The sequence below is a fragment of the Pinus tabuliformis genome, chromosome Q (genome assembly GCF_031772625.1).
Source record: "Pinus tabuliformis cultivar Carrire ecotype Pingquan chromosome Q, CPIR1, whole genome shotgun sequence".
Lineage (NCBI taxonomy): Eukaryota > Viridiplantae > Streptophyta > Pinopsida > Pinales > Pinaceae > Pinus > Pinus tabuliformis.
Window position 1 is genome coordinate 1,146,663,851 of NC_142296.1, and position 15,450 is coordinate 1,146,679,300.

Below are 15,450 nucleotides of genomic sequence, written 5' to 3' on the forward strand. Positions count from 1 at the left end.
AGTAATAGCTGAATAGACGTATCTGCCAATAGTCCAAGAGTTCGCATATGTATTTCCTGAAGAGGTACCAGGGTTACCACCGAAAAGGGATATATATTTCATTATTGATTTAATTCTAAGGATCGCCCCAGTATCAAGATCTCCCTATAGGATGAGTATATCATAGCTCACATAATTAAAAATTCAGCTACAAGAATTGCTAGATAAAAACTCTATATGCCCCAATGTATCCCCATGGGGAGCTCTAGTGTTGTTTGTTAATTAGAAGGATGGCACCCTAATATTGTGCATCGATTATCGACAACTAAACAAATTTCCTGTCAAAAATAAATATCCATTGCCCAGAATTGACAATTGGTTTGATCAAGTCAAGGGCTCTAAGGTATTCTCTAAAATTGACTTATGATCAGGGTACCATTATATTAGAATAAAAGAGGAAGATATATGTAAGACTGCATTCATCACTCGCTACGGTCATTATGCATTTGTAGTCTTACCCTTTGGACTAACTAATTCCCTATCTACATTCATGAGTCTTATGAATAGGATATTTCACCCGTATCTTGACAAATTTGTATTGGTTTTTATCGATGACATTTTGATTTATTCTAAAAGTCTAGAGGATCATCATAAGCACTTACAAATTGTGTTGCATACCTTAAGGGAACACCAATTGTATGAAAAATACAGCAAGTGTGAATTCTACAAGGAATAAATATAATATATGGGGCATATTATCACATAAGAGGGTGTAGAGATAGACCCAGAGAAAATTAAATTGATCATGGATTGGCATGTCCCTAAGAACATGGCAAATATTTGTTCTTTCCTCGGGCTAGTCGGGTAGTACCATCGCTTTATTGAAGGATTCTATAAAGTGGCTCATCCCTTGACATCTTTACAGAAAAAAGGCAAAGTGTTCAAGTGGTCTACGTAATGTCAGCAAATCTTTGATCAGTTGAGGCATTTGCTGACTACCACACCCATTCTGAGGATGGCAGAGCCGAATAAAGAATTCTTTATTTGTACAGATGTGTGCCAAACCAGAATTGGGAGTGTATTGATGCAAGAGGGTCGAGTGGTGGCATATGAATCACAGAAACTAAAGGAGCATGAACAACGCTACTCGGCCTATGATTTAGAGATTACAACAATAATTCATTCTTTAATAAATTGGCGACATTATCTACTAGGAAAGAAATTCATCCTTATGACAAACCACAACAGCCTAACCAATTTTTTTCATCACCTGAATTTGAATGCCCATCAGCGATCTAAATGTCAAAATGGTCTTACAAACATGTTAAAAATTCCAATTATTTTAATGTGTGCAACAAATCAATAAGAATGTGAATTAACATAAGTAAAAGAACATAAAGCCAAATCAGAGCAAACACAAACAAATAACACAGTATTTGATTATGGAGTTTACCAGAACCTCCCTGGCTACCTCTCTAGGTCGCTTCTCAATCAACAAATCACTCTTATTAGGCTTCAAATGTGCACTTACAAAAATGATCTCAAAATCAGAGGTTCAGATGCAGAAAAGGACTGCAGAATCAAAATCATCATGAAAAAACAAGAAATTTGAGTATAAACTTGATTATATTTGGACCAGGTGATGTCTTGACCCCCCAAAATTAATTATCCACTTACAACACTGCCAAATTTTGAGAAAATCCATCAATCTAGAGCAATTATGCTAACTGTAGCAGAGGTCCGCTAACTCTGGCTGGCGCCCCTGGTTCTTACAACTTCAAAATAATTTAAGTTCCTTTCTCTCTACGTGAACGTGCCCTGGTGCATTGGTTATAAAGCTTTGTGGGGGAGAGAAATTCAGAGGTTCGACTCCCCTCGACCCCATTCCATGGCGTGTTTTATGTGATAACCATTTACTTATGCGATTTGATAAAGTTTTGATGCATTGGTCATATCCGCATTATAATTTAGTGGTGGGGGTGGCGGGCTCCATCCCCTCTCCTTTACTCTGCCTTCACCAATTAATGATAAGTAAAACCAAATCCGTTATATGGTCACGAACTACCCGTTGGATATGTTGGTTAGCCGAATTTGTTGAGGTTTTTGCAAGATTTGAGGTTACGGGTTCAATTCTCTCGAAGTCTTGTTGCAACCTTTTTTGAAATTCCTTGGGCCACTTGGCCTCAATCTGAACTACCACATAGCAGCTTTGGATTATAGGATGAGTATATCATAGCTCACATAATTAAAAATTCAGCTACAAGAATTGCTAGATAAAAACTCTATATGCCCCAATGTATCCCCATGGGGAGCTCTAGTGTTGTTTGTTAATTAGAAGGATGGCACCCTAATATTGTGCATCGATTATCGACAACAAAACAAATTTCCTGTCAAAAATAAATATCCATTGCCCAGAATTGACAATTGGTTTGATCAAGTCAAGGGCTCTAAGGTATTCTCTAAAAGTGACTTATGATCAGGGTACCATTAGATTAGAATAAAAGAGGAAGATATATGTAAGACTGCATTCATCACTCGCTACGGTCATTATGCATTTGTAGTCTTACCCTTTGGACTAACTAATTCCCTATCTACATTCATGAGTCTTATGAATAGGATATTTCACCCGTATCTTGACAAATTTGTATTGGTTTTTATCAATGACATTCTGATTTATTCTAAAAGTCTAGAGGATCATCATAAGCACTTACAAATTGTGTTGCATACCTTAAGGGAACACCAATTGTATGAAAAATATAGCAAGTGTGAATTCTACAAGGAACAAATATAATATATGGGGCATATTATCACACAAGAGGGTGTAGAGATAGACCCAGAGAAAATTAAATCGATCATGGATTGGCATGTCCCTAAGAACATGGAAAATATTCGTTCTTTCCTCGGGCTAGTCAGGTCCATCGCTTTATTGAAGGATTTTATAAAGTGGCTCATCCCTTGACATCTTTACAGAAAAAAGGGAAAGTGTTCAAGTGGTCTACGTAATGTCAGCAAATCTTTGATCAGTTGAGGCATTTGCTGACTACCACACCCATTCTAAGGATGGCAGAGCCGAATAAAGAATTCTTTATTTGTACAGATGTGTGCCAAACCGGAATTGGGAGTGTATTGATGCAAGAGGATCGAGTGGTGGCATATGAATCACAGAAACTAAAGGAGCATGAACAACGCTACTCGGCCTATGATTTAGAGATTACAACAATAATTCATTCTTTAACAAATTGGCGACATTATCTACTAGGAAAGAAATTCATCCTTATGACAAACCACAACAGCCTAACCAATTTTTTTCATCACCTGAATTTGAATGCCCATCAGTGATCTAAATGTCAAAATGGTCTTACAAACATGTTAAAAATTCCATTTATGTTAACGTGTGCAACAGATCAATAAGACTGTGAATTAACATAAATAAAAGAACATAAAGCCAAATCAAACCAAACACAAACAAATAACACAGTATTTGATTATGGAGTTTACCAGTACCTCCCTGGCTATCTCTCTAGGTCGCTTCTCAATCAACAAATCACTCTTATTAGGCTCCAAATGTGCACTTATAACAATGATCTCAAAATCAGAGGTTCAGATGCAGAAAAGGACTGCAGAATCAAAATCATCATGAAAAAACATGAAATTTGAGTATAAACTTGATTATATTTGGACCAGGTGATGTCTTGACCCCCCAAAATTAATTATCCACTTACAACACTGCCAAATTTGAGAAAATCCATCAATCTAGAGCAATTTTGCTAACTGTAGCGGAGGTCCGCTAACTCTGGCTGGCGCCCCTGGCTCTTGCAACTTCAAAATAATTTAAATCCTTTCTCTCTACGTGAACGTGCCCTGGCGCATTGGTTATAAAGCTTTGTGTGGGAGGGAAAGTCAGAGGTTCGACTCCCCTCGGCCCCATTCCATGGCGTGTTTTATGTGATAACCATTTACTTATGCGATTTGATAAAGTTTTGATGCATCGGTCATATCCGCCTTATAATTTAGTGGTGTGGGTGGTGGGCTCCGTCCCCTCTCCTTTACTCTGCCTTCACCAATTAATGATAAGTAATACCAAATCCGTTATATGGTCATGAACTACCCGTTGGATATGTTGGTTAGCCGAATTTGTTGAGGTTTTTGCAAGATTTGAGGTTACGGGTTCGATTCTCTCGGAGTCTTGTTGCAACATTTTTTGAAATTCCTTGGGCCACTTGGCCTCAATCCGAACTACCACATAGTAGCTCTGGATTGGTTGTGTGGTCCAAAATGTCCAACTATGTGCCCAGTCACTACTGAGGCATGGGGTCATGTGGCGCTCGTGAGTAGTGCCATGAGGCCCTTCTTTTTGTAAAACGGGACAAACTTCAACTAAGCATAGAATTCGCATACGATGTCTATTTGATGTGTCGTTCACGGTGTTGGGTGTGTATCGCCGAGCACTTCAACATGGTACTATGTGCCAATGCATTTGAAGCCTTTTGAAAATGAGTGTTTGCATTAGTCCACTTGGATCAATTAGGCACGATGGACCACATTTTTAAGTGAATTTCATTTTGACATTAAGCACATGAAGAGAAAGGAGAATTAGGTGGTTGATGCCTTTCGCTGAAAATGTAATTGTATTTATGAAATTTCCGTGAGTAAAATAAAATTTGACTTTACAAATCAAATTAAGTAAGCTGCTCAAAAAGATCTAGAATATTAATTCTTATGGCAGCAAGCAAAGAAAGAGGACAACTCTAAAAGAAAATTGGGCTATGATGTTAATAACGAGGGTATGCTGGTATATAGGAATCACATATATGTACCAAACCAACAAGATCTTAAAAGATTTATTCTAAATGAATACCATAGAAACCCATATACTATGCACCCAGGATACCAAAAAATTGATTACAGCATTAAGGAGAGACTATTTTTGGTCAAACATTTAGTCAGAGATAGCCCAGTACTTAGCATAGTGTTTAGAGTGCCAGCGAGTGAAGACAGAGCATCAACACCCCGCAAGCCTACGTCCCCCTCTGCCTATTCCAGAGTGGAAGTGGGAGGTTGTAACATTAGATTTTATCATTGGGTTGCCAAGGTCAAAAAGACAGAATGACTCCATAATGGTAGTAGTAAATAAATTGAGCAAGGTTGCTCATTTTATATATAGACAATCAACCTATAAGGTTGTACAAATTGATGATATTTTTATGAATGAAATTTTCAGGTTACACGGGATACCTAAGATGATAATCTCAGACATAGATGTAAAGTTTACTTTTGCCTTCTAGAAGGCCTTGTTTACTAGTTTAGGCACCCAAATACAATTTAGTACTACCTATCACCTGCAAACGGATGGGAAAATCGAAAGATTAAATCAGGTTTTAGAAGATATGCTTAGGATGTATGTGATGTAGCAGCTCACAAAATTGGAAGAATATTTACACTTGGTGGAATTTACATATAACAATAGTTATCATGCATCATTAAAAATGATTCCTTTTGAGATATTATATGGAAGGAGATGTAGAATACCTGGTAATTAGAATAGCCCAGAGGATAAGTTGATGTTAGGACCTGAGATTCTTAAGGAGATGGAAGCTACAGTGAAAAAGGTTCGATACAACTTAAAGGCAGCCCAAGATCGACAAAAAACTATGCTGACCAGCAGAGAATCTACAGATAATATGAAATCAGAGAATGTGTATATGTGAGGGTAAAACCCAAGCGGAGTACTTTAAGATGGAGCGGATGCTCTAAATTAGCCCCTCAGTTTTGTGGCCCATTCTAGATCATTGCTAGAATTGGCCTAGTGGCTTATCAGCTAGCCCTACCCAGTCATATATGGGTGCACAATATATTTCACGTCTCTTTACTAAAACAAATACATACATGACCCTGGACACATTATTCATTGGCAGGATATGCAAGTAGTGGAAATAAATTTTGGTTAAAAAAAAAAATTATTTCAAGTACCTTGCTAAGAAATAACAATAATGATGTTTGATGACAAGTCGAACCGGACGGGGAGTTCCTATTTGAACCCTTGCGTATTCTCGATCGGAGAGAAACAACATTGCGGAAGTGAGTTATCCCCCAGGTTAAGGTGCAATGGCAGCACTTTAGTCTGGAGGAGGCTACTTGGGAGGATGAACAGTTTATGCAAGGAGCATACCCGAGCCTTTTCCAGAGGGAAGAAAACATTGAGGATGGTTTTTCCCTTAAGGGGGTAAAGATGTAACACCCCTCTGGTGTTAGGATAATTTTCCAGAATTACTTTACTTTACTTTATTTTACTTTACTACAATCAACCTAGTATAAAGATTTGATTTAAATGGTGCATTGTCAATATGAAATTATATTATAAAGTTTTATGGAAAGAAAGTAGCCACAAGTCATGGGGATAGAATGAAAAGAAAAGATTTCATATGTGGAAACAATTAAAAATAGCAGTTATGTGCTGGCGGTTACCTACCCAACTTCTCTCTCTCTCTGGAAATAGAACCCTTGGAAAGAGAGGAAAGGAAAAACCAAAGGGGTAATTTGAACCTGAGGTGAGAGAGAGAGAGAGGAGAACTAAAAGAAAATCTAAACTAAATGTTGCCAGGTTAATGGTATCACATCAATCCCTGAGTACTTAAGATGGTTGGCTAGTGGGACTTCTTGAAAGATCTATGACTGAAGTTGGTTGGGACTAGGTGGTGTTAGGGTCCCACCCTAACCCCCATATTTATGTCATGGGATCACGTCATAGTCAAGAGTTAATAAATCCCATATTAATATTTGTAAATGGTTAACCCGCAATTAATGACGGGACCACAGTTAGTTGCAAATGGGTCGTAGTATTAGATAGATGGTATTAATAAAACCCACGGTATTGGCCCGTGGTATTGTATGTATGAGTCATATATAAAGGATAGAGACTCCCTGCGAGGAGCATCGTGTCTTATTTTGTAGTCGAGCTCTGCTCTATTGGAGGTTGCCCCCTCGAAGAGGCAAGTGAACATTACTCTCTGAATAATAAAATCATTGCTATTCTGTGTTCTGGGTATCTTTTCTTCGCATATTATGTATTTGGGTATCATTTTGCAGGTTAAGAGCATAACAAGTGGTATCAGAGCACTTTCCAAGGCCGGTGGGATCTCCAATTCTTAGCAAAAAAAATTTTGGCTAGAGACGTGTTCCGGCGTCTTTAAACCACAGGATCTGTCGTTGAGCGCATAAACCTGCGGATTTGGGGAGGCATGCACGCAGGAAATACAAGAGGTGGTCACGTCTGTTAGACTCCCTTGTAACCCCTGTGGGTACCCCTTCGAGTAGTAGCGCATTAGACAGAACCGCGCACGGAGTGTCTTCCACGTACCCTCTGGGTATATCGGAAGCCCCCTAGGCTCCCTTGAAACCTCGCCATAGATAAACTGTCAGCCGTCTTGTGGCTACAGTACACCGAGAACAACACTCGGAGAGATTACTCGCCCGTACGATAGGGTAGTCGGGTTGTACGGCTAAGGGTACGGTAGATCCTCCTTAGTTAGAGCCCTGAAACATTGGGCCGAGTACTACTGCCAGACCCTTATGTATATTGCGATCTGTAGCACCTGACACTCCTCAAGACCATAGTTCCCTTTTCTATCGGGGGATCGCACATCATCTATATCAGATCCGCTTGTGCAAAGGAGTGCAGTAGCAACAGCAGACATCAGTCCCGCAGTCTCGAGTTCACAGATTAGTCATTCCGATCTATTCGGCCCAGCCGATCCGCAGCAGCAGTCTGTTCCGTAGCCCAGAGCTATCCGATCCGCCATTCAGATCTCTCAGATCCACCAGATCGGAGTTGTTGTGAAGGGTTCCTATACCGGGGTATAATTTTCGCAGGACTTTTGGCCGCATTGACATTTTGAGGATTTGGCGACTGCAGTATTGATCAGGAAGGAGTAAAACTCCGTTAGGAGTTTTCAAAAAAAAAAAAAAGTCTGAGATCTTCCGGGGCGCTTATTGGTGATCTAGCCCATCAGAATCAGGACGACGAGCTAAGCACGATGGTACCATTCAATTATTAGTGAAAAAATTTTCGATGGTCCCAATTGTTCATCAGGTTGGTGTATGGTAGAAACTAGAGCCCAAGCGATGGCCAATGAAAGGATAGACAAACTTGAAGAATCCATGCAAGCCCTCAACAATCAGCTTAACGGACTATGTATCCAGGTCCAGCAATTAATCCCGAAGGGCAAGGAGCAAGCCCACGAGGAGGTGTATAATGGCCATGAATATAATGAGGGTGATTCTAGCCACTCTCCTCACGTCTGGCACACCCACCAATCACCCAGTCAGTGACCTCCCAAGTTGGATATGCATAAATTTGACGGTTCACACCCGTCAGCATGGATAGCACAAATGGACCAGTATTTCAAACTGAACCGCATCTTAGATGATGTGACTCAGCTTATGTTGGGGAGCATGTACTTGGACAATGAAAGGTGGCAATGGTGGGAATGGCATCAACGTTGCAATGGACCTTTTAAGACTTGGAACCAATTTACAAAAGCTCTTCAAAGCCGCTTTGAACAGGAGGACTCTTTTTTGGGTCGTCTTACTAAGCTCCGACAGACGGGTACAGTGGATGAATATATTACAGCTTTTGAAGCCTTAGCCTTCCGCAGTTGGGGTCTCTCAGATGTGTTCTACATGGAATGTTTTATCAGCGGTCTTAAAGAAGCCATCAAAGCTCAAGTCTTACTGCACCACCCTCCCACATGGACAGAGGCTTGCAAGGTAGCCCGTAACGTGGAACGTGCATTAGCAGCCCAATACAGTCGCCCAAATTTCTACACTAAATTTCACCCCCCACAAGCTCACAACACGACTCAAACACTTAAGGTCCAAAAGGTGTCACCTGCGGAAATGGCCGAAAGAAGAAAGCAAGGACTATGTTACTACTGTGATGAAAAATACTCCCCAGGTCATAAATGCAAGGAGCCTAAATTTTTTCAAATAGATGCCACTGACTACAACTCAACAGAGGAAGATCCACCACTTGAGGAACATGAGGCGCTAGAAGAAGACAACCAAAAGGACAATGTCTCTGACAAACCAGTTATTTTGTTACATGCATTGGCAGGGATTTCTTCCCCTCAAACTCTCAAAATCAGAGGTTTTCTTAAATATCGCCCAGTAGTAGTCTTGATTGATAGTGGAAGTACACATAATTTCATCCATCAAAAAGTCGCAGAAGCAGTGAATTGTTTTGTACGAGCAGTTTCTAACTTCCAAGTCCAAATTGCGGATGGGGGCACAATGAAATGTGAAGGCCGCTATGAAAATGTCAAACTTCAAATGGGGGATTATCAGTTGAAAACCCACATGTTTGCCATAAACATGGGGGGTTGCGACATTGTCCTCGGCGCTGAATGGCTCCGCACTCGTGGGCCAATCACAATGGATTTCTAGGAGTTATATATGAGTTTTAAGCAGAACAAATCCACACATACCCTCCGTGGACTCCAAGCGGGAGCCCCCTCTATCATCAGCTCGCATAGGATGGAAAAATTGTTAAAAAAGGGCCATCATGGAGTGGTAGCTCAATTTAATGCCATCCAGGTAGTCGACACCAAGTCTCTGCCAATTCCTCCTGAGATGCAACCGATTTTAAATAACCATCTGCCGGTCTTTGAAAAGCCTCATGAGCTTCCACCCTCGCGAGGGGAACATGATCATAGCATCACCTTGGTTCCAGGGGCCCAACCCCCAAATGTGTGGCCATACAGATATCCGTTCACCCAAAAGAATGAAATAGAAAAAATAATCAAGGAACTTTTGGAAGCAGGTGTCATTCGTCCCAGCATTAGTCCTTATTCATCCCCAGTGGTCATGGTGCTCAAGAAAGATGGGGAGTGGCGGATGTGTCCCGACTTCAGGGCCCTCAATAAACTGACAGTCAAAGATAAATTTCCCATCCCGGTGGTTGACGATTTGCTGGACAAACTCAATGGGGCTCAATTCTTCACTAAGTTGGATCTTCGCTCAGGCTACCACCAAATTCGCATGAAGGAAGGCGACATTCCCAAGACTGCTTTCAGAACTCATGAAGGCCATTATGAGTTCCTGGTCATTCCATTTGGTCTTTGTAATGCCCCCTCTACTTTTCAGAGCCTTATGAATCACATTCTCAAACCATATCTCAGGAAATTTGTCCTTATCTTCTTCGATGACATCCTCATCTATAGTGGCACTTGGGCTGCACATCTTCAGCTTGTCGATCTACTCTTGCAACTACTCCGCAAGCATAAATTATTTGTCAAGATGTCCAAGTGTTCGTTTGGCATGGAAGAATTTGAGTATTTGGGCCACATTGTGGGGCGTGAAGGTGTCAAGGTGGACCCCAAAAAGATCCAGGCAATGCAAGAATGGCCTCAACCTAAGACCTTGAAGAGCTTGAGAGGATTTTTGGGTCTCACAGGCTATTATCGTAAATTTGTCCGCAACTATGGCCGCATAGCAAAGCCCCTCACTCAACTCCTAAAGAAAAATTCCTTCTTCTGGAACGAGGAAGCACAACAGGCATTTACCGCTCTCAAAAACGCCATGTGTTCCACTCCAGTCTTAGCACTACCTGACTTCACCAAATCCTTTGTCATTGAATGTGATGCTTCGGGGACAGGTATTGGGGCGATCTTAATGCAGGAAGGGCGACCTTTGGCCTTCACAAGCCAACAACTAAGTGGGAGGAATCTGGGCCAATCTACCTACGAAAAAGAAATGATGGCCATCTTACATGCAGTCGAGACCTAGCGACCTTACTTATTGGGGCGACATTTTCAAATCCGCACAGATCATCACAGTCTTAAATATTTTTTGGAGCAACGCCTATCCTCCCCACAACAAAATAAATGGCTTGCCAAAATGCTGGGATATGATTATGAGATCATTTACAAGAAAGGGAAAGACAATAGTGTAGCAGATGCATTATCTCACCAATTTGAGGAAGAAAGTACTCTGCTAGCAATTTCCCTCCCCATTCCAGAGTGGATTGAAGAGGCTCACAAGGAATGGTTTTCACACCCCGGGCTATCCCAACTCATTTCTCAATTGCAGGTAGATCCAAATTCCACCAAGGGCTACTCGTGGTAGGATGATATTCTTTGCTATAGGGACAGAGTCATAATAGCACCAACATCCACTCTCAAAAGTCACATTTTGGCAGAATTGCACTCATCTCCCATTGCAGGACATTCGGGCTTTCAGAAGACGTATGCTCGCACCAGAAGATCATTTTTTTGGACAGGCATGAAAAAGGACATCCTTACTTTCGTAGCAGAATGCGATGTCTGTCAATGCCACAAAGGGGAAACCGTCAACACACCAGGCACATTACAACCACTGCCCATTCCGACGTCAATTTGGACGGAGGTTTCTATGGATTTCATTACAGGTCTTCCAAAGTCCGGGAACAAGTCAGTGATCATGGTGGTTGTGGACCGACTGTCGAAGTATGGTCATTTTTGTGCCCTACCCCATCCGTTTACACCAACTTTGGTTGCTCAATCTTTCATGGATCAGATTTTCAAATTGGATGGCATGCCCACTTCTATTGTGTCTGATCGCGACCCGATCTTCACCAGTAATTTTTGGCAGGAACTTTTCAGGATACAAGGCACTCAACTAAAACTCAGCACTTCCTATCATCCACAAACAGATGGTCAAACTGAAGCCATCATCAAATGTCTAGAAACCTACCTTAGGTGTTTCACTTCAGAAAAGCAACACCTTTGGGTACAGTGGTTACCTCTGGCTGAATGGTGGTATAACACCAACTATCATGCCACCACCAAAATGACTCGCTATGAAGCAGTATATGGTCAACTTCCGCCTTCTCCTACTTCTTATCTCAAGGGGTGCTCTAAAGTACAAGCAGTGGATCAACTCCTACAACACCACGCAACCATGCTCGCCCATCTTAGAGAGAATCTTCATCAAGCTCAGAACCGCATGAAGCAACAGGTCGACCAGCATCGCTCAGAGCGCCAATTTCAAGAAGGGGATCAGGTCTTTTTGAGGCTGCAACCAAGACAAGGGTTGTCAAAAGCTCTCTCCAAAATTCTACGGACCATACCAAGTACTTCAGCGCATTGGAGAAGTGGCTTACAAGTTGGCTTTGCCACTTACTGCAAAAATCCATCCAGTTGTCCATGTATCGTGCCTCAAGAAAGTGATTGGGAACAATTGCCGAGTTCAAACCAGTCTACCTGAATTGCAAGAAGAAGGGTCAATCTGGCTTCAACCCGAACAGGTTCTAGACACACGAGACAAGCAACTGCACGGCCGCATGATTAAGGAAGTCCTCGTCAAATGGAAAGACACCTCTCCGGAAGATGCAACTTGGGAACCAGCCACTATTCTTCAGCAGTTTCCGCAGCTTCAGCCTTGAGGACAAGGCTAGTCTTAAGGGGGAGGGCATGTTAGGGTCCCACCCTAACCCCCTTATTTATGTCGTGGGATCACGTCATAGTCAAGAGTCAATAAAGCCCATATTAATATTTGTAAATGGTTAACCCGCAATTAATGACGGGACCACAGTTAGTTGCAAATGGGCCGTAGTATTAGATAGATGGTATTAATAAAACCCACAGTATTGGCCCGTGGTATTGCATGTATGAGTCATATATAAAGGATAGAGACTCCCTGCGAGGAGCATTGTTTCTTATTTTGTAGTCGAGCTCTGCTCTATTGGAGGTTGCCCCCTCGAAGAGGCAAGTGAACATTACTCTCAAATAAAATCATTGCTACTCTGTGTTCTGGGTATCTTTTCTTCGCATATTCTGTATTTGGGTATCATTTTTCAGGTTAAGAGCATAACAGGTGGTCTATGGAATCAGAAGGACCTAAACAATTATGTTTCCTAGTATGAAATAATCTTGGGGGGAGTACCAGAAGAGATTCTAGTTCTCACAGGATGGGAGGAACATTCGACTCCCCGTGATTTTGTGTTTGGGGACTTGGAAGAACATAGATAATTAAAATCAGAAATTGAACAAAGTATGAATTAACCATGAATGATTGCAGAATGTATGTCAAAATATTGTTGTTTATGAATTTGACAATAAACTATTTGTTTATAAACTATAAAAAACACAGTATTGTTGAGATAAAAAGAAAAAAATAAGGAAATATTTTAGTTTACCTTACAAGTAGGTAAGTAGTTGTTCTAAACATTTCAAGTTACAAGAGGTCAAATCATTTATTTTAAATGGTTTAGCTACGAGGGAGTTGAGTAAGGCCACCCGTAAACAGTCTCGTTGTACAAAGAATAACCTTTGCTACATTAGCACTGTAAGAATGGGAGAACCTTGGAGAATAGAATTTTCTTTGTGAATTAATAAAATAAAATACTTAGATAACAGGAAAAATGAACAGAGTTTTCTCTTTGAATAAATTAAGTAAAATACCTAGATAGCAGGAAAACCTGGTGGGCATCTTCTAAACTGTACAAGAATAAACATAACAAAGTCCACAGTTGCATAACAAAGTCCACAGTTGCATATTAAATACATTATGGAAAAGAGGTCAAACAAGAAATAACCTTGAATACATTATGGAAAAGAGGTCAAACAAGAAATAACCTTGAACAGTTTACAGAGTTATGGGTATGAAAGGTAGTTTACAGAGTAATGGGTATGAAAGGTAGATTCTCTCTTATATAGAAGTTGATTGTATCAAAAAATTAACAAAAAAAAAACTCAAACCAAATACATTACCATATAATTCTGAAAAACATTCTTATACCAAAACATACATTTAGTTTAATCTTGCTCGTGGAGTATATATAATGTCCAACTATACAGTAAGGATTGGAAAAGGAAAACTAAACCTATAGTAAGATAGCACCAGGATTACATTAGGAACCCATCAAATTACTGCCATGCAAATCTAATTGGGATCACCATCTCGTAAAATGGCATAGTGCCAAACCAAGTACATGAAAATTAAGGCGAGAACCACACGTGGAGGTCGAAGACATGGCAGAGAAACCCTCAGCACGTTAAACACTTCTAGAATTTTGTTGCATACTGAAACCCCAACACAGAGCGAGAAATTAAGTTAGCTAGGTGCAAATGAATAAATTAATGTGGGAACCCAATTTTACAAATGATTTCATAAAAATTACGTGAAGGGAGCGCTAAAGGTATGAACACTTGTTGAGAAAACTTAAATTTTCCGCAGAAGGAAGAAACGAATCTACACCCTACACAGAAAAATCTGTGTAAGTCCTTTGCAGTTTTAAGTAGCATGCAAAACCTATTACAAAGTAAACAAAATGAAAAATAAGAAAGCAATATGGAATCGTAGAGAATTTAATGTTGACGTTGTTGGGCCCTTAAATCTTTCTGCAATATTTTCTTGATTAAAAGAATAATATTTTGCCTACTTTTCTTGATGTTGTTGTTAGTACCATTATTTTGAAATGGAAATATTGTTTGATTAACAAATTATTTTATATCAGTCTAGATGTATTTTAGCTCTGAATTTACTAAGCCACGAGAGGGATCAAATCGCTTTTCATTTTAAAATAAGATTGTATCTCAAGATATTTGGTCCCTCTCACCACTTGGTAGATCTAGAGTTAAATGGATCTAGGTTGGTTTTAAAAATAATATAATTTATAATTTTTATGTGTTTTGTTTACAGTAAATATTATTTTTATAAATTAATATAAATCATCATATGTTAATAATAATTTATGTTGAAAATTTTGAAAAAAAAAATTATAATAAATATTTATTTATTTATTTTAATTTATTAATGGTTAATTGTTAATATAAATAATTATTATCTTAAACTTAATTGAACTTAGTATATACCAAATAAATTCTTATCTAGCATGTTTGTGATTTCTTGTTCTCTTAAATATGCTTTTGAATGCCTAAATGGGTTTTGCACACTAAAAAAACCCATGGGGCACTCTTTATCTTTGTAAATTAAACACACGTATTTTTAAAAATTTGTATTAGATTTTGAATAGAATTGACTACAAAAAAAACAAACAAACAAACAAAAACTTAGACTAGCTAAACTATTAATTAGACTACCCAAACTTAATTCATAATCTTGATAATGTTGGAAGTAATGCTTCCATGTCATGTGTAGTTATCATTGTGAGTCCTTGGCCATCAATCTAGAAGTTGGTGCTCCCTATGTGTGAGTTGTAGTAGCTATCTAGATGTGTCGTAATGAGTTATTTATATACTACAAATATGTAACCATTAAGATCAATAAAATCATAGTGTAATTTGTGTTGTGTATGAATCTCTCTTTGATCTTTCTCTCTCAATTTTTCTAACATATAATAAATTAAACAAAAAAATATTTTATTAATCTAATTTTTATAACTCATGCACCTCTACTATTTATATCTAATGATAGATCCATTTTTTTCATCTTTGTCTCATAATAAACAATATTATATGGTTCAATAAGTCAACC